This window comes from Protopterus annectens, chromosome 2.part1, assembly GCF_019279795.1.
Source record: "Protopterus annectens isolate FY-2018-M chromosome 2.part1, PAN1.0, whole genome shotgun sequence".
Classification (NCBI taxonomy): domain Eukaryota; kingdom Metazoa; phylum Chordata; order Ceratodontiformes; family Protopteridae; genus Protopterus; species Protopterus annectens.
This window is the reverse complement of record NC_056729.1, coordinates 500,541,469-500,565,027: the sequence shown is the minus strand read 5'-3', so window position 1 is coordinate 500,565,027 and position 23,559 is coordinate 500,541,469. Positions and strand designations below refer to the sequence as shown.

The 23,559-nt window shown below is 41.7% G+C and overlaps 1 protein-coding gene across 1 annotated transcript in view; it reads left to right on the top strand.

The window, feature by feature from the left end:
* The window catches only part of NSD2 (nuclear receptor binding SET domain protein 2), a 2,565,963-nt gene that overhangs the window by 708,278 nt on the left and 1,834,126 nt on the right, over positions 1 to 23,559 (top strand). The window lies entirely within an intron of this gene.

Here is a 23,559-nt window from a genome sequence, read left to right as displayed (position 1 = left end):
GCTTTAAATCAAAGCATTGATTTACCTGTCTTTTTTCCAGAATACTCCAATAGGTCTGATCAAAAATTACACTGCCTGGATGTTCACCGTCAATTGAGGTACTACTTGGATAGAACTAAACAGTTCAGAAAATCTGATCAGCTGTTTGTCTCCTATGCGGAGAGCAGGAAGGGACTTTCAGTTTCAAAGGTATCATTATCCAGATGGCTAACATCTTTGATTTCCCTTGTATATGAAATTAGACATCAAAAGCTGCCTGATAAACCTAAGGCTCATTCCACCAGACCTTTGGCTACTTCTTTAGCCTTCCAAGACAGACTGCCTATCGACACCATTTGTGCAGCGGCTACTGGGCTACTCCTCACACTTTCATTTCTCATTATAAGTTGGATTTAGCTTCTAGGCATAGAGCTAACTTTGGTTCCACTGTTCTCAGGAGTCTGTTCCGTTAGGCCACCCGGGACAAGGTGCTAGGGACGCGGTCCCATCCAGCAAGAATGAAGGCGAGATAGACAACTTAACATATAGAAGTTATGTTCTTACCATAACGTTCCATGTTAGTTGTCTTCTTCTGCCTTCTTCTTGCCCCACCCTCCTTCCCCCTGGCCTGGACAGACCTAGAGGAGTTGTGATTGTGACCTCTCTTTCTACCACCTCTTTCTTAGATATATGCTATTATGCATATTTCCTGGTTCAGGATGTAGGTCACCCTTCTTTCTTCCTGTTGTTAGAGGTGGACTCTGTTTTACAGTTATACTGTTACTATTATAAGCTGGGGTTAGCTTACAAACGAGATCTGAGGTAACTCTTGCCTAGCATTGTGGGATATAAGGGGAGCCTCGAGCCGGTGGAACCAACTCTCGAGCTTTTAGAGTGGAGCCGAGGTCGGCTCCGAACCCATCCAGCAAGAAGAAGGCGAGAAGAAGACAACTAACATGGAACGTTATGGTAAGAACATAACTTCTATTTATCGAAAACTGTTAGCCTTGATTTGGTTATTTGAACATATCTAAGTACTTATCTTTAGCTTAACAAAAAGGATTCTAGATATTTCAGCCTTTCAGAAGTAAACACAAACCCCTTCTGATACCAAGTTTACTACTGGTGTAATAACCTCCAAAAGGCACACTTTACTTAGCTACAGTACTTTCTCCTGTTATAAATTTCTAATTTTCCACTTCCTGTCCATACCTTCTTAACTCTGCAGCCTTAACTAATCCATGCATTCCACATATTTAATTAACCAGCTATCAAAAACATATCCCTTTCTTCCTACCTCTCACTTTTAATTACATTTCCCCACACCCATGCTTTAGTTCTGGTCATACTTCTCTCTGCATATTATATTCTTACATGAAAATAACATTTTGGATAATGTATGCTTACGCTGTAATACTGCACTTTTTTCTATGCTTTACATAGTCATTTCCTACATATCTACATCATTAAAGTTTATATGTAAAAAAAAATCATTACTCTTTTTTTTTTTTTTTTTTTTCTGTGAAGTAATTAATTTAACATTGTTCAGCGTTATCCTTCTTGGCTTTTATGTATAGTTTTCAGTGTCACCCTCTCTGTAACAATAAATTTAGGTCTCCAATTTATCCCATGGAAGACACTGATATTTTTACTACATAAATACCATTGATACAAAGGCTGTTTTCTTGGACAGCCCAAAAGTTTTATTCCACCATGTAATGTCAGTACATACAATGTTATGACTCAACCAGCAATGCTGCATAACATGCTATATGGTCTAGAAGTATTACAGGACAGTTGGAATAAATTTATGCTGGTTATGGAAAATCCTTGCATGAAGCAAATTACCTAATTTTTCCTTTATCGTGGAGCATGTATTCTTTGTGCATGAAAAATATGATCTATAATGGTTTGCAGAAGAATCGGGAGCAAAAAATTCTGTAGTGACACCATCTTGAATTTTTGGACTACCAAAAACTTGTTTAATCTTTAATAGGAAAAACACTGAATAGAATCCTTTTCCTTTTTCCAGCACAGTCTCTATACTAGCTTACCTGTTAATGTATTTAGGAGTTGCTGTAGTGTACACGTTTTAAACATCAAATCCCTCTATAGCTGCTCTTCAGCGCGATCGGCAAATCCTTCTTCGACTCATCTTTGACACGAATATGCAGATTCGTATATTGGCACAAAAAAACTAACGGAAAAATGCTTTTGGTGCATTTGCACACTGGTCAAAGGTCGCGAGAGCGGGAAAAAAGTTGAATTTGGACTTAAGGGTCGCGGGCCGCATTGAAGAGCTCTTTGGCTTGTGGGTTGGACACACCTAATCTAGAGTATGTGTCAGCGTCTGATCTGAACCCATGCGTTGAGGAATGAAAATGGACAACACAGATGTCATATACTCCTAGTACTATTAGTCAAGAACAATCAAACTTCATCACATGGTGGATTTTCTCGCTGAGGGCAACAGTTTCAGAATTTATCTGAAATCTTCAGATCTTCAGTCTAACCACTTGGATGATAACTTTTTTTTTTAAAGAAACATCTTGTGTCATATGTAATAATTTAGTGGTCATACATTTGCAGTAGTGTTGTTGCCTCACAGCAAGTGGTTCTTCCGTTCAATTCTCTGCTTGGGTTGGGAGAGCCTTCTGTGTGGAGTCTGCGTGTCTTCCCCGTGGTCGAGTGGGCGTTCGAAAGACCTGCATTGAATGGGCATGCCTTTGTTTAAGGTTGGGCATCTGGCTGGCAACTCGACACCTCAACTGCCAATCAGCGGACCAGAGTTCTACTGTGGCGACCCCTAACCTGGAAAAGCCAAAAGACCAACAACAACATTTCTAAAAATGAAAACCAACCGTATTGATGGATGGCATAACTGTAGTTGCAAACATTATACATCATGTACAATTTGTCCAGTCAGTGTCAGTCAGACATTACATAGTTCATTCGAATTCTGCCTTTTAAACCTCGTTCCTCCTCTGCATGCATTGTTCCCTCAATTCCCCTTTTTTGGACAATAGGTTTTTGATGCATTTTGGTAATTTTTTTTTTTTCCTGTGGACTTGCTTACAGATCTTTAAGGAGGCCAGAAAACCTGCTAGTATGAACTTTTGTTAATCTAATGGAAAAGGTGATGTCCTATTCTGTCGCAGTATTACTGGCATAAGGGAGTTCCGCCAAGGCGATGACCTGACATTGGACAGTATACCAAAGTCTTCTACTACCTAAGGTGCGCGGTATGTCTGACGTGGGTAATCAGACATCTGCCATAAGAGTAGTTTGTGAGCACCATCTCCAAGAACTTTTTTGCCGCCAGTCAGATTGCTAGTCCCAGATGTCGCTGTTCTGTGGTAATAGCGATTTTTATAAGATAAATACGACATTGGGGAATCCTTTCTTGTATTTGTGCTACCTTTTTCTTTAGTGGGGCTCATGTCATCCCGAAATGGGGCGTGACTGTGGATGACTGATTCCACATAGATATTCATACGTGGTACTTTTTTGCGGCGGCCCTTAGCATGATCACCAAATTTGTTCCAATTGCTAGTCCTTTATACCAAAGAACCTCCAAAGTCTGTTATCCTCCTTTGCAATCTACCTAGAGAACAAACACCTCAAGCTTCTAGTGAAGAGTCAGATTGAGTCATTTCCGGTCCCAACCTACCCTACAAAACGTAAGGCCAAGATACATAGGGCCAAAACTGAAACTGCACCTCTCGAGTTGGACGTATCTTCTGAAGCAAATGAGCTCAGACTCGCACCAACTAGGATATGGACCCACAGGCCGAGCCCTCTTCACAGGCCATCTTGGCTCTGGACGTTTGCAAGTCCAGAGAGTCATCTCGGACATGGGGAACTGAGGCTGATTTGTCAGAGGGTCCTAAGGAAGTAACCCATCTGATTGTTGGGGAGGATGTCGACTCTTACATTGTGGAATGTAAGCTTAGTCTGGCCATCCTTCTTTACACCGTATAGATACGCCTGCAAAGGAAAAAAAAAAACTTTCTCCACCCTCCAACCCACCAAGGGAATGGCTGAACTTTTCATAAGTCCTTTTTAAGACCTTTGTGGCGCTTAGCCTTCTTGTCAGGTCATACTGTTTCTCCTCCAGCCTGGTCAATTTCCCCTGTGAAGAGACCTAGATCCCATCCTACCTCTGAAGATGCCTCTTTTGAAGAGGACGACTAGCATTTGGTGTATTCTTCCCAAATCCCTTCCCCATTGGATTATGCCTCCTGCTGCAGAGGATTCCAGTGGGACAGAGTATTCCATGGAGCAGATTTTTTTTGAGGAAACCATTTCCAAAATGCATGACCACTTCAAATGGGATACTAGAGATATGTCTGAGATGTAGAAGAGTTACTCTGACCTCCTTCAAGTACAGACCCCCCTAGTCCTTCAGCCATCCCTGCTGTAATTGCCGCCTTTTTGGATGCTTTTACATCCATTTCCACCCACGCAGACTCCCAGCCTCTAGCTACCAAAAAGCCAGACAGGTGCTGCAAAAGTACCCAAGGACTGCTAATTTCTCTTCGTCACCTGCTGCAGGTCCTTGTGGAATTTCTGATGCCTCTGATAAAGCCTCCAGGTCGCTTTCTTCTTCCTCCCTGCTGCCTTCAGATAAGGATAGCAGACAGTTTGAGAGGCTGGGGAAGAAAATGTATACCTCAGCTACCCAGGCCTTCAGAGCATTAAACTGTCGGAGACACATGACCAAGAACTCCTTTCCCAAATTTCCAAACTGGTTTCAGACGCGTCTGATTATGAAGAATAAGGCCTTGGCAGCATCCCTTCTTGCCACCTGTTCTCAGGTAGCCAGACATTCTATCATCTGCATCTGCGATGCAGTAGAAGCCTTCTCTAGAACTGCCAGTTCCTCTTCTGCACTCAGATTTGCTTGGCTTAGTCTTTAGTCTCTTCCGGAGGACATCGAGGTAAAACTAATGGATGCCCCCTTGGACAGTACCACCCTTTTTGGGAAACTTTCAGCAGAGCTCTTTAAATCTTTGCAGGAAAAAAGCAAAGAACTTTAAGACAAACACATTCTGGTATCCCCTGTGCTTACATTTCATAGAAATTACCCTGCAAAAAAACTTTCGTATGCAAGCAATCCAGACACCCACATTCTAGACCTCAAAAATAGGCCTAAGGAGACCCAACAGTTTTCTTATTGCTTAACCTCTTCTTCCCATGTAACCAAACAGCCTTTTCCTGATCTGTTGGGCTCCTCTTTGTGACTCATGCTACAACCAAATCCCCCTTTCCCAGCACCTTCCCCTTCTTGGGAAAACACTTCGGGTTTCTGGGTGCTAAGCATCAAGAGGGGGTACTTCATGGTTTGGCAAAAGGTGCCAGCCTTCATGGGAGTTCCCCTACTGCCTAAAGATCAGTCTCCATTTTCTCTCCAGTCCTACAAGAACTCTCATAACAGGGCACTATATAACCTGTTTTCCAAGGGGAAGAGGCTTTTCCTCCCACCTTTTCCTAGTTCCCAGAAAGGAAGGACCATTTAGACCAATTCTAGACCTCTTTAACTACTTCCTCATAGTCGCTTCTTTCAAAATGTTAACCTTTCAAACATTATTTCCCCTTATCCTGCCTCAGGCATTACTCGCCTCTATGGATATCTAGATGCCTACCTCCATGTTCCCATCCACCCTAGATTCAGGAGATTCCTACAATTTTCTGTGGGGTCCTTGCACCATCAGTTCACGAAGTTGCCTTTTGGACTATCCACACACCACGAGTCTTCACAAGATGTATAGCTCCAGTAGTAGCCTTTTGCAGGTTCCATGTAATCTTAATTTAGCCATACCTGGATGACCCCTTAATCCAAGCCATTCTCAAGCAGAATTGAACAAACACCTCCAAATGCCAGTTGCCATTCTTCAAAGCTAGGGGCTTTACCATCATCTTCAAGAAATCACCCTCACCCAGCCCAAGATCTTGTATTTCTGGGTTGCACAGTCCAGACCCTAAGCATGATGGTGTCTGTCACACTTTCCAAGGCACAGGGAGATCGCACTAATCTTTGCAAACACTCCACCTGAATCAGATTTCTGCCAGACACTTCCTCATTCTTCGGGTTGATGGCATCCACCATTTCAATGCTTTCTCTAGCAAGGCTTCACATGAGAAAATTCCAGTGGTTCCCCAAATCAGTATGGTCTCAACATGCACACCCTGTAGAACACCTGATTTCCCTACTCCCATGACTAAAGGAGCTCCAGTGGTGGATTTCAGAACTGTCTCTAAATTTTGGTCTCCCTGTTCACAAATGCATTAGACATTGGTTGGGGGGTCAGCCTTAGACGGCCACACAACTCAAGGAGTGTGGTCTCTCTTCCAAAGGAAGGACCACATAAATGAGAGAAATGAGGGCATTAATTTTTGCCCTCCAAATCTTCAAGTCAGTTATAAAACCAGGGAGATTGTGTACACACACAGTGACAGTGTTGTGGTGCAGAAAAAAAATGGGGTACCAAATCTCATCTTCTCTGCAGTCTAGCTATGCAAATCTGGAATCTAGCTCGCCTTCTCGATATATCCCTTCAGGTGGTCTACATCCCCTCCACCCAGAATACTGTGGCAGACACCCTAAACAGATCCAGAACACAAGCTTACAAATGGGTGCTTCACAGGGATGTGTTTCTGGACGTTGTCTACCAATGGGGTTTTCCAGCGATAGACTTGTTTGCCTCCCCATGAACAAGCAGCTCCCGTAGTTTTGTGCCAGTGGAATACCATCCTCAGGCATCGTTAGTGGACGTCCTTTGTCCCCTGGAAGGGGAAATTCCTATATACATTCCCTCCCCTTCCACTCATTCCGAAAGTCCTGTCGAAAATCCAAATGGACAAGCCAGAAATCTTGCTGGTGTCTCCCTGTTGGCCAAGACAGCATTGGCTCCCTCTCCTCTTCCACCTAGCCAAGGGCAATCAGTGGACGGTACCCCACAGAGTAGACCTAGTAACACAGAACAATGACTTGTTCGTCTGCCCACATTTGGAAACCCTTCAGCTGTCCCTGTGGGTGATAGAGCCCTGAATCCCATTCATGCACCTTTACTCTGAGGACGTGCTTCAGGTCCTGCAGGAGGTCAGGAAACCTGCTAAATAATCTTACCTCTCCAAGTGGAAGAGGTTCTCTAGCTGGTGTTTGTGTAGGAACCAGGACCCATTGAAGACGGAATGGTCCTATCTTTGTGAATTACTCAATGCAGGATTAGCATACTTTTAAAGCCCATTTTTCAGCCATCTCTGCCTGTCTGCCACTAGCTCCTCCCTTAGCTTCCAGATTCAATGCTAAACAATTTCTCAAAGTTGTCCTTCATATCGGATCCCCCTGGAGCCCTTTGGCTCCACCCTGGGACCTAAACTTCGTGCTAGAGAAAGTGATTCAAGCACCCTTTGAATCTGCTTCTTCTAGTTCACTCAAACCCTGCACCTTAAACGGTTCTCCTAGTGGCCGTTGCTTCTGCCAGGCAGGTCTCCGAGTTACAAGTCCTTATGGTGTCTCCCCCCTTCTTGTCTTTCCAGAAAGAGAAGGTCTCCTTATGGGCCAATGCCTCCTTCATGCCAAAGGTTGTTAATGAATTGCCCCTAAACCAGGCAATTCACCTACCTACTTTCTTCTCTTACCCCTCACAACAGTAGTGAGAGGATCCTGCACACCCTTGGATGTACACAGGTTCTACTTACATAAGACTTAACCCTTAAAGAAAACTGACCAATTATTCACTTAACCCTTAAAGAAAATGGACCAATTATTTGTGTCTTTCCATTCCATGGCTTTGGGATTGCCTGTGTTCAGACAGTCTGCAATTGGATATCCAAATTTATTGCCTTTTGCTGTGCTTGCCATGGTAAGGTTCTTCCTGGCTCAAAGCTCACTCTACCAGGGTAGTATCTTCCTTAGGAGCTTAGATACCAACTCTGTACTAGAGGTTGCCACTTGGTCATTTGTCCACATCTTCACAAAACATAAGCTGGACTCCATCTCCAGATCCCGGGCAGTGTTTGACAGGGCCTTTCTCCATGGTTTCCAAGAAAATACTTCTGTCACTTCCTCTTCCATTTTCTCATGAGCTTTTGTACTCTCCCTTATTTCAGGAATACTGCTACAGAAAAATAGGACATAATTAGTTGTGTAAGAACTTACCAGTACGATAGATGTCTTTCTCTTCTCTGTTGCAGTATTCCAACCCTCCCTGTCTCCCACTTTTTTGATGTCTTGGATGCATTGATCTTCATTCTCTTAGTCTGTCTCTCTGACTGGGGCTTCATTTCCGGGGGTGGTGTGCACATACATCTCTTTTGTGGCTGGTGTCTGATGGCCCACGTCTGATGTACCGCGGACCTTAGGAAGTAAAAGACTTTGGTATACTGGCCGACGGGTCATCGACTTGGCCGGAACTCAATGACTTCAGAAATGCTGCAACAGAGAAGAGAAAGACATCTGTCGTTATGGTAAGCTTTTGCACAACTTATCTTTCTCTTTGGTACCAAAATAAAGGGTAGGATCCATCTCTACTGGGGGACATCCCTGGTTCTTTAGAACCTGTGAATTTCTCAGTCCTGACTGTATATATTTCAGTAGTTGCATCTTTCAATTGTTTCTGCCGGTTTTCCACTGAGTCCTACTTTCTGTTTTTCAAGTCAAGCAGTTTCTTAAGGGAGCTTTGCATCTATGACCGTTGAAGTGTCACTCTTTATGGGATTTGAATTATTTTAGAAAAAGTAACAAGTTATCATTGAATAAACAGCCAACTCTTCACTGAAATTTTTATCCCAGAAGACTCTTTCTGGTAGTCTTAACCTCTGCATGACAGGGTATCCAAACTTCAGGACCTTCAGTACATATAGCTTGCCTTGGTACTTCATAAAGGTGAGGAGAGTTTGGAAACAACTCTGCTTTTATGCCCAAGTTAGTCTCTAAATTTACCCTTAACCAAACTTTCCAGCTTGTCCTGCCTTTTGTTTTGATCCATAAAATAAGGGAGAAGTCTTTGCCTAGACATACACATACAACTTGAGAGTTTTGTTTCAAGTTGTTTACTCCCCTCTTGGGCCACCTCCATGTTGTATCCATATTAATTAAGTGAAAGGGTGTTAAGGGCCCTTGAGATATCGGTGATCTTTGCACCTGAAAGACAATTCTCCATTAAACCTGTCTTAGTTCTGCCCACTGACACCATATTTCTAGACAGATTCCCAGAGACCCACAAGCAGAACTCACTTTCTACTGTTTAGTGTGATTTGAAGCTAAATATCTGCTTATGTCATTGGAACCTCTATGCTTTTCTGTTCATGTAGTTTAAGTGCAAAGAAAAGATAATTGGCTTCAAAAGTTGGCTAAATAGTTGTCATTCCAGGGTGATCCGATATCAGAAAAGGATGTCTTGCACCTCTCGTTCTGAGGCTTCTGCGTGCTGTATAAATCCGTGATTACCACCGTAGTGACTTTTTTTTAAGATAGTCTAGCTAGTTTGGCATCTCTTCCAAGAGTCAGATGCAGATCATGGTTCCCTCATGCTAGAAAAGGTAAAATTGGTGTTTTGACTTCATTTTAATGACACGTCAAAGTACTTTACTTTTCTGCAGTTAAAATGCCATGTTTTCTGCAGTTTAGTTATGTATAAACAAGTTTTGCTCATTTTGTTTTCATTGCTGCAACTGAAGTATTTTTCCATTAATCTGAATTATTTAATTGATATGTTGCTTCCTAATGCTGTATTTACTGCTTTCATTCCTTTTTAACGGTTTCTGCTGCTTTGTCACATTTAAACTAGTTTTGGTTCCTTATTTAATTTTACTTGCTACAGATAGCTGACTTCATTTATGTATTTTTCCCCTCTGCTTAATCTTTTGTTTTTCCTCTGTCTTTTTTGCTGTTTACTGCATCAGTTATTAAATGTATAAAGTTTTAGCCAGTGTGAGCAGCCTGAGAAAATGGTGTCCATTCAGTGAGAGTATAAGCTGTTGCTTTTTCTGGAAAACTGGCATCATTGACTGGGGACAGAAGCTGTTTAAAAGTTTTTCTTCCATTGGTTTGTTTCAATTCTTAGCTCTGTTATGTTGCACAAAATTGCACAAACATGCATTTGATCGATGCAGGCACTTCAGTTGAAGTTTTAGTCCTAACAAGCCTATCCAGAGCTGAAAGTGTTTACTTTTTATTTAGTGTCAAGTTTAGTTACGTTAAGCTGCTTCTGCTTTAGTAGAACACTTCCTCTAGTTAATTGTTGTGCTGCAAACATATGGGTAGTCTTGTAATAGCATTCAGTAAGTCTTATTTCCTCAAATTTCTACCCTCTTGGGCTAAATGGAAGTTCAGCTAAAATGTCTTCTCTGCTGCAAACTTCATAGCACTTGGGTAGTTTAGTAACTCCTGATGCTCATGGACAATGAACTCCTACTAACCCTTGAGAGATGATCCTTAGCCCCCCCCCCCCCCAACAGCACATCATATAAGTACTTGTGAAATTGTGATATGCTGAGGCTGCAGAATTCATTGCCTAAGCCTACAAGGTCAAAACACCACCAGGTCTCTGTGGAAATTAAGTACTATAACCTGCACTGCTACATCCTTGAGTCACCATTGGAAAACAATGTACTGGTGAATGGTGACTCCTTAGTAAGCTGCACACACTACCCTAGAAAAGTTGGACAAAAAACGATCTTTGCACTGGAAAGACATCCCAGTCACTCTAAGACCCTTGAGACTGTTAAGGTGAACAGATGATGTGGTGGTCCATGGGGGTGTAAATGACCTGGTGTGGAAGACCGTAAGGAAAATTCAGCAATATTTCTGATGTCTTCATGCATGTCATAAGTGAAGGAAAAACTTTGGTATTGAGAGAGATTTTATCTTTGCCAAGGTACAAAGAAAAGATTAATTTCAGCAGCTGGCTCAGTAACTGGTGTACTATGAGGTGGATTCATAGGATCATAGGAAGTTACTCGGCTTTTGGCCCTGAGGCCCTTATAAGCTTAACCAAGAGTTTAACCTGTGGTTAGATAAGTCAGCACCCAAAGTCCCTGTCCAGCAGGGCCACAGGTAGAATCCCAGGGGTGCATTTTTTGTTTCCATCCAGTTATTGAGGTTGCGCTTAAAAAGGGATAATGAGGTACTCTGCATGACATGGAGAGGTAGTGTATTCCACATATGGGGGAGTCTCTGGGACACATCTCTCCCGCCAACAAGTCCTGTTGATGTCGTAGATCAAGTTGAGGTAGCGCATATGCAGGTTACTCGAGTGGAGATTGACTTGCGGATATGCAGCAGTCCCATCAAGGAGCGAGTCTGAGATTGCTTTGCATGCCATTTAGGGGTCACCTCTGAGGAGTCTGTGGGACAGGGCTTTTAGCCTATCTGTGTAGGGTAGATGTTTGAGGCCCTGGATTCTCCTGGTGAGGAACCTTTGGTGTCTCCATCTGCTGCATGTGCTTTGCGAGGTACATGCTGAAGGTGTTGTACTCAAATGGCCTTCTAAGGGAAGACTACAGGGATCTTGTGACCTCCTTGTCCCTGGATGAGATGCCCTTATTTATGAGGTGGGCCATGTAAAAAGCTTTCCATACAAGGGAAACAGCATGGTGGTCAAAAGTCAGGTTGCAATCAATATGGGTGTTCAAATCCCTCACGAGTGATTGCGTGCTTAGGACATTGCTATTAATGTGGTATGTGGGGATGTCACTCTCCCGAAAGGGGATGATGCATTTTTTGGCATTCAGCTTGAGGCCATATTTCTGGCAGCAATCCTTTGTTTGGGTGAGACCCTCTTGGAGGATGTCCACATCACCTGGGGAATTGATGACCACGCCCAGCTTGTAGCCATCTGCAAACATGGTCAGCCATAGCCCACTGGTTTTGGTCTGCACCCCAGAGAAGTATATCCCGAGTAACGGAGGGCCCCAAGACCAATCCCTGGGGTATGCTGCTCGTTACAGGTCTGCTTGAGGTGGCTTCCTCTATTTTGATTAGGTGGGTTCCATCAGTGAGCCAGTTTGCTACCCATGTAGTAACACATGGATTGACGCCTAGTTGAAAGAGTATCTATTATTCTTGAGTGGGGAATATTGTCAAAGGCTTTTGCTAGGTCAAGGTAGGTGGTGTGCAGTCTTCCCCTCGTCCATGGCTTTGGTGACTGTCGCAAAGAAGTCGACCAGGCTTTGGTGACTGTTTCCAAGTCGACCAGGTTTCAGACACTACCTCCCCTTGACAAAAAACAAACTGTGTGGGGTTGAGTGTTTGGAGGTTGCCCAATGTCCTTGTTAATGAGGTCCATGATCCATTCCATGGCACTGTAGATCTGGCTAGTTAGGCTGATGGGTCTATAACTTCCCAGATCGGTGGATGGTTCACCTTTGTGTAAAGGGATGACAGTGGCCATCCTCCACTTGGCTAGGACAAAGCCAGTGCTCAGGCTTTGGTTGAATAGAGTGCCTAAAGGTGCTGCAAGTTCATGCCAGAGTTTGAGGATGCAGCCTGAGATGTTAACTGGTCCCATGGAGGTGTATTTTTTGCCTTTGAGAGCGCAGTGATTACCTTTTCCCTAGAGATAAGGAGAGGAGGGTAGGTAGTGGGGATATCCTGATTTACTGATGGGGGGGAGACAGAGGGGTGAAGTTTTCACTTTAATCTGTCAGCCAGTAGGTTGAACATATCTATAGCATTTGTGTATATGGTGTCCTTGACCACCATTTCTGAACAGATCTGGGTGCTTCCTTTGAAATTGTGGCTGTGTGAAGAAGACCTTATGATGGTCTCTAGTAGATTTGGCCAATTTGGACTTAAATTTGGCTTTAGAGAATTTCACTAGTGCTCTTGTTTGCCTGTTCAGGCTAAGGAGAGAGTGCTTTCAGTTGGGCACCTTCTCCTTCTTGGTCAGCAAGTTTTTCCCTTAATGTAGTTTATTGCTGATGTCCACCAAACAAGTTTATTCTTCCCTGCGGAAGATAATTTTGTCCTGTCTGGTGTTATTGATTCCATGCATCTATGTAAATGCTTGTATAGTAGGGTGTAGATTTGGATATTGGTGCCAGTTCCTACAGAGGGGGGAGGGGGGCTGTGAAGCTGTTTATACCATCCCTCAGGAGGTTGTAATGGGCTTTGGAGAAGATTTTTGTTTGACCCTAGCTAGAGGGGGGGTTGGGTGAGATGGTGACTTCGAAAGTGACTGCTTTATGGTTGGATCTTACTAGAGAGGATGATACTGTAGGGGTGCGGCAGTGGTTACTCATGCTGGTTAATACCAAGTCCAAGATATGATCACCTCTTAAGGGGCTATCAACTAGCTGTTCCAAGGCATTTGCATTGATGGAATCGAGAAAGCTGTGGGCATCTGTGTTCTGGCATAAGTAGTTTTTCTAGTCTATGGTTAGGTAGTTGGTCACCCAAGATCAGGGTAAAGGGTTGAATCTTGATAGATTTGAAGAGGTCACAATAGGTGGCATGGGTATCATGAGTCTAATTTAGGGACCTGTAGTTAGCTGTGATTTGAATAGGGGTCTTGTCAATGATTAACTTCACCTGGAGTGTCTCCTCTGTGTCGTACTGTTTGACCAGCTTGGAGGTGTGTTTCTTTAAATCATATTGGAACTCCACCTCCTTTGGTTTTCCTGCCCACAGTTTTGGGTATGACTGTATGATAGGATGAGAAACCAGATAAGGCTGGGGTGCTCTCTGCAGCTTTGAACCAGATTTCTGTGACTGCACAAATGTCAATGTCTTCCATGGTTGCAATGAGTGCAGTTTCATGTTTAGATTCCTATCGTTTAGCAACATGAACTTTAATGTGCATTTCGTTGAAGTTTTATGTTGGTAGTATCAACCTTCATGACTTTTCCTAAAAAAGGCACTATGGGGGGTGCAAGGGCCTTTGCTAGAAGCCCAAGTGAGAGGGATGCAGGCTATCTCTAGCAAAGCATCGTTGTTTTTCGATCCTATCTTTCCAGGCTTTTGGGTACTGGATTTTCCTGCAATGGCACCAGAAACTAAGCCAATTGCTAAAGTCTGTCATTTTCCATTTGTATTGAGGCATTCTGGGTGACGATAGAATACTGCTTAAGACTTGGGACATACCTGTCTGACACACATTCAGCGAGCTCAATCATGCCTCTCTTCATATAGTCCAGGGAGGTACGTCTCAAGTCGTTAATGCCAACGTGGACTTTGGTCATAATAGTATCTGTTAAGAGACTTGAGTGCATATGTGATATGCTGGATTCTGGCAGCTGACAACTAACCGTGACTTTCTCCTTATCCAGCCTGGTGAGAGGCATATCTGTGTCTCTCAGAATGGAGTCTCCTATGACTAATAATGTTGGGTTTATGGTTCGGCCTTAGTGGTTGCGAGACGCAGGTGTGGGGACTGTGTGTGATGTGGTGTGGAGAGTTGGGGAGCTAATGTGTTTTTTGCCTCCGATATCTCCTTTTTTTGGGTTTGTTTTTGTTGAGAACCTCCGGATATGTGTGTGCATGTCATGGTGTTTGAGGTGCAGTGATTGTGTTGACAGCCTTCTCAGTGCCAGATATACTGGCTTGTTAGGGCGAGAGCATAGACTCTAGGTTCTTAATGTAATTGCATCTCTCCCAAATGTTATCTCTAGGTGGTAGTAGTAGATGGTTGTCCGTGTACATCAGGCAGTCGCTACTCTGTCTCAGGATGCACATATTAACCAGGCTGGTAGGAGAAGTTGTAGGAAATTGTCCATCCATATCTGTCAGAGGGAGAGAGAGGCCAGGGAGAGCTAAGGGGTAGGGCTAAAGCCCAAGTTCTTAAACCAAAACTAAGAGGCTTAGATTAACACAATTTAAGCAGGCTAAAACAAGCAGTAATAAATGCAGCAGAAAAGATGCAATTGAACACTTTAGAGAACAAGTAGCAGAAAAAGCAAAATAGAGTTGTAGGAGACAAATACTGTCAAAGCAGCTGAATAAAGGTTTTTTTTTTTTGGGGGGGGGAGAAGCGGAAGGTAATTCACGGTTAAGAAACTAAGGGGGTTGGCCTTCCCAAGTAATCTCTCTGTATTTGGTAGAAAGAGCTAATGAGACCTGACTGGGAGGAGTGTCCCATATCAAATTTACAGTTTGGGCGAGCAACTCTAAAACCACCAAGATTAACAACTAGACGACAGTAGAGGGGGTGGGCAGCTATGCTACAGCTACTAGCTACACTATTGTAGGCAGAAAACCCTACAGACATGTTCATCTCAGCATAAGAACAGCAGTGAGACACTTAATGAAAGTTTTAAACAGAAAAAGGAGAAAGGAGACTTTAGAGATTACTTTTAACTGCAAACAAATCAGTTATATGATGCACTCCTTAGCAGGAAAATAAGAACAAACAGATGCTTAACAAATGGAGAAAAATTCCAGTTAACAAATGAAGAAAAATTCCAGTTAATACCTTTCACACAGTGAAACATGGTTAAAAAAGCTTTACATTCAGACAGTAACAAAATTGATTCAACAGGCCCAGTAAGACAGACAATTGCAGTGCAACAGTGCATATTAGTTTATAGCAATAAAATAACAGTAAAAAGTAGGAAACAGACAAAAAAGTGCAATAAATGGCAAGAATAACCAATAACTAGTAAAAATAAGCAAGAAAACAGGATACTTATTGTATATCACAGATCTGAGTTGTGGTCAGTGCCACTCCTCTGTTCAGCTCTGTGAATGTGTCAACATGAAATAATATGTTGCCCAGCCCTATTTTGCCAAGGATTGCTTGCACCTCTTTCCAAGGCTTCCAGATGGTGGTTGAAGCCTTTGCTGCCTCCAGAGTGCCTTTTTAAGGCAGAGACCAGCTAACAGATCTTTCAACCTGGGCAATTGGTGTAGTACTGCTCAGTAGTAAGAGTCTAAATTGCTTGACCTTGAAACCTTACATTTGGGGCCCGTTTGTGTATTTCTGAAACCTGGTTTGAGTGTAGAAAGCACCACGTCTGTACCAGGATTTTGTGCCTACCTTGCCTGTACTCCCAATAAAAACTGCGGTGGAGAATCCAATCCATGTTTGAATACACATTCCCTCAAGACAGATTGAGACCCGAGAACTGCACCTATTGATGTTCAATTCAATCTTAAAACCAGCTGTCTGATCACAGCACATTATGGATCTTGCATCAGTGACCTGTGAAAACCATGGCCAGTTAAGTACATTGGATAAACTTCATATGCAAGAATACTCCATCATGGGAGACTTTAATTGATGAACCTGGGAGACCTACACCTGACATATTGGCTACACCTAAAAATTCCTCCGTTTTCATAAACAAGGATTCCCTGGATCAGATGGTCAAAGGAGCCCACTAAAATCAGTGTTCATGACCTAGTCTTTACAAATATGGCGAGCTGTATTTTACTGTTCCACAAGTATACCCTTCTCCAGTCCAGCTTCATCACAAATTGGAAATCTTCTTTTTCAAAATCCTTAAACAGCTGAAGGATGTGCAGAATTCAGTGACTTCAAATTTACAAACTTCCTACAATTCTATGATGAACTGTCTAAATAAATTAAAATGCAACTGTACCCTCCAAAGTAGACATGACTAGCAGTTGTACAGTCACCTAGAAAACTGTAAAAATGTGCCTGCCTCTGTCAAAACTAAAGATAAAAGAGCAAACCAGCCTGGTGGTCCACATGCATAAATAAACACAAGTAAAAAGTTCAATAATTGGAAAATTAGTCACCCCAGTTAAGGTTAGCAATAAAAGTTTATCCAAGATACTGAAAAACTTCAAGAAAACTTAAGCTAGCATTAGAAGTTGTGGATAATTACTTATCAGCCTTTACCCACATAGAGAAGTTAAGTAATACCTTGCATTGCTCTAAACTCTTCCAAAATGGCATTACTGCTGGTGATCGAGTGGATATTGCAAATATATTGACAAATTTAGTGTTTACTTCACCCCAGAGACGTCTCAACCAATTCCACATACACTTAAGGACCTAAAACCCTGTCATCACAAAATGACACTTGTTAAAAGTACCCCCCCCCCCAAAAAAAAATAAATAAAAACTGATATGGGACCCTGATATCTTACCAGGCTACCTGCTGAACATCACTAAACATGAACTGGTCATCCAGCTCTTAGAAGTTATTCAGCCTGAGCTTGTCTGCTGACTTTTTTCTTGAGATTTGGCACAAAAGAGTTGTGATGCCCTGTCACAAAGGTGGCCTTACCATTGGTCCTGGGAATTGCTCCGTAGTCTGATGAGCCTCATCTGCAAAGCTGTGGATAGGGCCTTAAGAGACTTGAACTAAAGTCTTGTGCAAGACATGACCCCAACAATTTGGCTTTAAGGGTAGATTTTGTTTATTGAATCTAGTTATGAGAGGGTAACGGAAGCCAGGGATGGTGGTCAGGCTGCCCAGTTATCATACTTTGACCTCACGGAAGTATTTGACACCATTCCATATGCCAGCATTGTCAACAATCTAAATCCACTTCAAATTGATACTTTTTTAGTTAGATGGAAAGACAGAGTCCACACTGTAAGGATGGTAGATACAGCCTCCTAGAATAAGCCAGTGAAGTACCTTGGGGTTCTTTGTGTTAGTCATAAATAAATAACATTAAGAATTTACCTTGTATGCCTCTAGTCAGGAACAACACTTCAGGATGTGCAAACAGAAATGTTATTCTTAAAGCACTTGGAGTTGGTCTTCATAATTCTTGATGAAGCATTCTCACTTTACATACAAAAACTGTAATTCTATACATTTTCTTATCAAACTGCTCCTGCAATTTCATGACGTTATAATGACTGTGTCCTATATAAGACTTTGCAAATGTCCTCATCCCTCATGATTTATCCCTTAGACTTCACGTGAACACCTTCCTATACATGATTCACCTGCTTTCAAAGGGTCTTGTTTCTGACCTTGGATGTTTCAAACCTGCTCTAGCAACAACACTCTTAGCCTGGAGGAGTCAGGCTAACAAATTCCTTTTTGTAATAACTACATGCCTCACTTCATGCAACATGTACTATTCTCTTTTATTACATATTAAAATAATGCAGTTTAAAAGACATTAATACTGTAGCTTATGAAGCTGTATTTTTCCCAGCCCTGCATACAAATTAGATTTGCTTTTTAACAATCATATTATAGCATCATTGTTCTTTTGGCTTTTCCCGGTTAGGGGTCCCCGCAGTGGAACTCCGGTCCGCTAATGATTGGCAGTAGATTTTTATGGTGCCAGCCCAATGCCCAACCGTATCAAATCACTATTTTTGGACAGGGGTTATCCAAATAATATGTTGAATGACACTATTTCATATGTCAAATCGGAATGGGGGATGAAATTCTTTCCAATTTTAGGGAAGGGTGATCTTGTTAGGAAAAATCAAGGGAATTCCTTGATTCAGTAGTCTAGAGTTAGTGTTTTAACTTTTTCCCCCTATGTACAATATATAAGGAATATTATTCTTTGTTGGAGGTTATTTTTGGCCGACCATGATTGTGTTAACATGTTTGGTAATCAACCCAAATTTGTTTATAGGACCAGCCTTAACATCAAGGGTCTTCTTGAGTTAAGGAAAAAACCAAGATTCCTCTTTGGTATGACCAAGAAATGTGGACATTGTGGGCAATGTTCTTCTATTCTTGAAACTAATGGGGTTAGGTTGGATGATGTCAACAAAGTGTTCGTTAAGAGTAAAGGTGGTAATTGTCAGACCCCTCATGTGGTATATATTGCTGTTTGTTCTAAATGCTGTTTTACATTGGTAAGACTGAGCGGCCCTTTAGGAAGCGCATATATGAACATTTGTATAAGATCAAAACTAGAGATCAAAAGAATGCTTTAGCCAGGCACACCTCCCTTCACGATAATACCCATATTTTTAAGTTTTTTATCATTGATAGGGTTGATATTGTCCCTAGTGGTGGGAACTGGAAAATCAACTTGGCACAAAGGGAAGCCACTTGGCAGATTAGATCTAATGCCACTTGTTTTCCAGGTATTAACGACTTCATTAGTATAAAGCCATTTTTACAAGTTTGACTTAGCTACACAACTTAGGTTAGTCTTAATTAAAAATGTTTATGTATTTTTAATTTTTAATACTTGGTAGGGTTGGTAATACAATATATTGCACACAGTTCATTCATTATTTATTATTTTTAGAACATGTATTTATTTATTCATTTGAAATGTTCCTTATTAATTAATTATTTTAGAAAATGTATTCATTTATTGGAAATGTCTCCTTTAAGAATTTTTGGCGCCATTTATTCAAATTTGTGTATAAAATGGGTTGGGTTGTGTTATTCAGGGTTCTGATGAAGTCTGGGCTTCCAGATGAAAGCGCTTAACCCTGGGTTTGTGGATCCTTTGTTTTATTCTGCAAGTTGGTTTCAGTGAATTTATTAAATTTATCTTTTATTTTCACCTTGGATTGGAAATTGTTTTTACATCTCGAGACTGAACTCTGTGATTTTGCGACTGAGTTCTCTGGGTTGCAGGAAAGTTTTGCCTTTGGCTGGCATTTACTGTTATTTTTAGCCACTGTTTGGCTGATTTTTACAACAGGAAAAGTAGGTAGTACTGCATTATTTTACAGCCCTTAAGTCTTGTACAAATCTAAGTATCCTTTCCTGGCTTTTTCACTGGAAAAATAGGAGTATTACAAGGGCTTTTAGCTGGTATTATTCCTTGAGGTATTAGAGACTGAATTACAGGTTTGATTCCCTGCTCTGCTTCTGGCTTTAGTGGATATTGTGGAACTTTGGGGAGAGGTTTTGATGGGTTTAATTTCATTTGTACTGGTTTTGCTGATTTCAGTATACCTACGTCATTTGCATGCTTAGCCCGCAAGTTGGCAGGTACCTGCTGTAGTAACTCTTCATCTGCCTATATGCTTCCAGCAGGCTGTTCCTCAGCTTCTGCTAAACTGCCAATATGTCCCCCTCTGATTCTGTTGGAACGTTTAGATACACCCCTTCTGGGGTACAGTAAATAGTACAACCCAGCTTACATAAATCTCTTCCTAGTAAGTTTACTGGTGCAGTAGTACTCAAAAGAAAATAATGCTTTTCTACAATCTGACCTAAAGAAATGGGGATGGTTTCTGAAAGGATACGTAACTGTAGTATTTGTTACACCAACTGCCTTTACTTTGTTTTTATACTGGTATTTAACTGTCTGAATTAACTTTTAATACAGACCTAGTGTCAGTTTTACCAAGAATAGAATTGGCTTTACATTTATTTTTACTTTAACATAAGGTCCTTAAGTGGCAGCAAAGGGATTAAGATTTATTTTTGTTTTATTACCCTGCCATAGTCAGTACGATGATTTGCAGCACTTAGTATGGACCTAAAGTCTTTTTCCTGCCAGTGTATAAGCACTTGCTTCATTTGATTTTTGTGTAGGGTTCGCAAAACCTGCACGAAGGCAGCTACAACAGCTGGTTTAGCTTGTTCATTTGGATCTGGCATTTCTAAATGTTTAGCAAACTGCTTTAAGATGTCTCAATCTGCAGAGGCTTTCTCCCTACATGCCTGATATACTTTTTTGTAATTTACCAGTGCTATCCTTTTTATTTATTAGTGCATGTTCTGTGGAAATAAAATTTATTTTAGCCTTTTCAAGTAACTATATTCTTATTATATTGGAGTAACTTTCTGAAGCATCTGGTTTAAATCTGTCAGAGTAGGGTTGTAATAATTTTTTTCCTCTGTTCCACCTCAAACCTTTATGGGTGTTTTTTTCCTCCTCTGTTAGAAAACATTTAGACATAGTATGCAAATCAGCAATGGGGGGCGGCCACGGTGGTGCAGTGGTTAGCGTTGTCGCCTCACAGCAAGAGGTTCTCCGGTTTAATTCTCTACTGGGAGTGCCTTCTGTGCGGAGTCTGCATGTCATCCCTGTGGTTGCGTGGGTTTCCTCCGGGTACTCTGGTTTCCTCCCACATCCCAAAGACATGCTGTAGGTGGATTGGGCACTCTACATTGGCCCTAGGTGTGTGTGTACATGTGTGTGCCTTCTGTGGAAGGTTGGGCGCCGGGTTGGCAACTCGACACTGTAGAACTCCACTTCCAATCATGAGCGGATAAGTGATGCGCTGTGGCGACCCCTAACCAGGAAAAGCCGAACGAAGATGATGATGCAAGTCGGCTTTAGCCCCCCCCCCCCCCCCCCCCGTTTTTTTAAAGGTGCCAAAAAAATCTTCTGCAGAGGCAATAGCCTCTACTCCTACCCTATCAGGTGAGCACTTGTGATGAGCCACAGGAGTGTCAAACACTAGTGCTCCTGTTGGAAGGGTAGAAGCTTATTGAGAATGAGAGGAAGAAAGAAAAAAAATTTTTTTAACTGCAGATGCCTGTTCTAGGAATGAGAGTTGAACAGGAGAACTAAGTTCAGATGTTAAAGTACCATGCTGACCTTGTGTTCAAAAAATGCAGAGGTCTGAGAAACATCAGAATCTTGTACAGGAGCCCACCCGTACAGGTACATAGGGGGTGGGATGCAGTAGCTATTGTAGGATTATTATCCTCCTAAGACATTTCTGCTTTTTGGCCATTTTCAGTTTGTTCCAAACCTGCTAAGACATGATAAAAGGGATCCCTTTTTACTGGTCTGTGTATTGCCTTTTTAACCTTTCGTACTTGTTGAAACAATTTCTTAACATCCTGCAACCCTCTGTGTTACGTTAATGCTGACTCCTTTTTCCTTTTAAATGCTAAACTGTACCAAGAATAAAATGCTGCAATTTGTTCCCCATTTTGCCTTTTTCTTTTCAAAATACCTTTTAATGTCAGCAATTTAGTCACCATAAGTTTCATTTAATGGAAATACCCGACCAGCACAATTCTTAGTAAGCTGAAACCAGTCATACAGATGTTTACAACTTTCCTTCCTATAAAATACATAAAATATGCAGGTGTTCCCTTTTCAGGGATTTGATCTTGCTTGCTTATCTTTGCTCCCATTTTTCTTTTATTAATCAGTAATAAAAATGTTAGGCTTACCTTACAACAACTGGATTCTGGCAGTTCCAAAGTCACAAAACTGTAGTGATCCACACACCATACATGGAGGGAAGGGTAGGAAGTCTGTCACCATGCAGCAACAGAGGAGAGGTTTTCAATCAGCCTTTTCCCACAGCACCACGTGTGCTCCAAGCGCAGGCATGCACGTGTGCTCCAAGCGCAGGCATGCACTTATTCTGCATTTTGCTAAAATTGTCAGCGAAAAAAAAGTTTCCCTTACAAAACAATTTTTCTGCCAAGGCTGGTATGTTTGCACATCCTGAATAGCTGAACTTCCGAGTCTGACTATTCCATACAAACCAGCGTGGAATTCACAAAGTCTGTGATGGGGCCCTATTTCAGGGCTACCCTGCAGCAATACCAAAGTTCAGATCCAGAGAATGGCACCAAATTGTTGGTCATAAATAGATAACCTAAGAATTTACCTTGTATGCCTTTAGTCAGGAACACTTCAGGATGTGCAAACAAATTTAATGCTTACAGCGTTGGGAGTTGGTCTTCATAATTCTTGATGAAGCATTCTCACTTTACATACAAAAACTGTAATTTTGTACATTTTCTTATGAAACTGCTCCTGCAATTTCATGATGTTATAATGACTGTGTCCTATAGAAAACTTTGCAAATGTCCTCATCCCTTGTGATTTTCGCCTTAGACTTCACGTGAACACCTTCCTATACATGATTCACCTGCTTTCAAAGGGTCTTGTTCCTGACCTTGGATGTTTCATACCTGCTCTAGCAACAGCGCACTCTTAGCCTGGAGGAGTCAGGCGAACAAATTCCTTTTTGTAATAACTACATGCCTCACTTCATGCAACACATACTATTCTCTCATTACATGCTAAAAGAATGCAGTTTAAAAGACAGTATTACTGTAGCTTATGAAGCTGTATTTTTCCCAGCCCTGCAAACAAATTAATTTACTTTTTTAGCAATCCTATTATAGCATCATTAATAAACTGAAATTAATATACATTTTAATAAGCTGGTCTTGTCCCATAACGTTTTCTAGAACCTTTGATAGTTGGCATATACTTCTGTCTCCAAAAAATTAGGAATTCTGGTTAACCAACTTCAATGATTGTAAACTGGGTGTTATACTGGAATCCTCTTCTCCGTTATGCAGAAGTTGCAAAGTGAACTTGGACATGTTAATAGCTGGTACTCTGACAAGAAGCTAAAACTAAATTCTAGGAAGTGCAGTAGCATTGCATTTGGCAATAACTCTCCACCCAGCTTAATTTAGGAAACATACAATTCCAAAATGATCCAAGAGAGCTTGTAACATGGGTAGATAATTCCCTCTTTGACCATCAGGTAATCCTGTGTGACCCAGCTGATTACTAAGGGTATTTCCTCTAGGTCCAAAGTTGTCTTGTCACCTCTGTGTTTTGCACTGATCAGGTCCATCATAAAATACAGTTCCCCATTTGGGATGTGTCTTGCTAAACATATCAAGCAGTTAGAGACCCCAAAGGTTCCTGACAAAGATAGTTATGGGATGAACTAGCGAGAGATTTTGAAGGCATTGTCACTGTATTCAGTGTCTTGCCAATTCCTT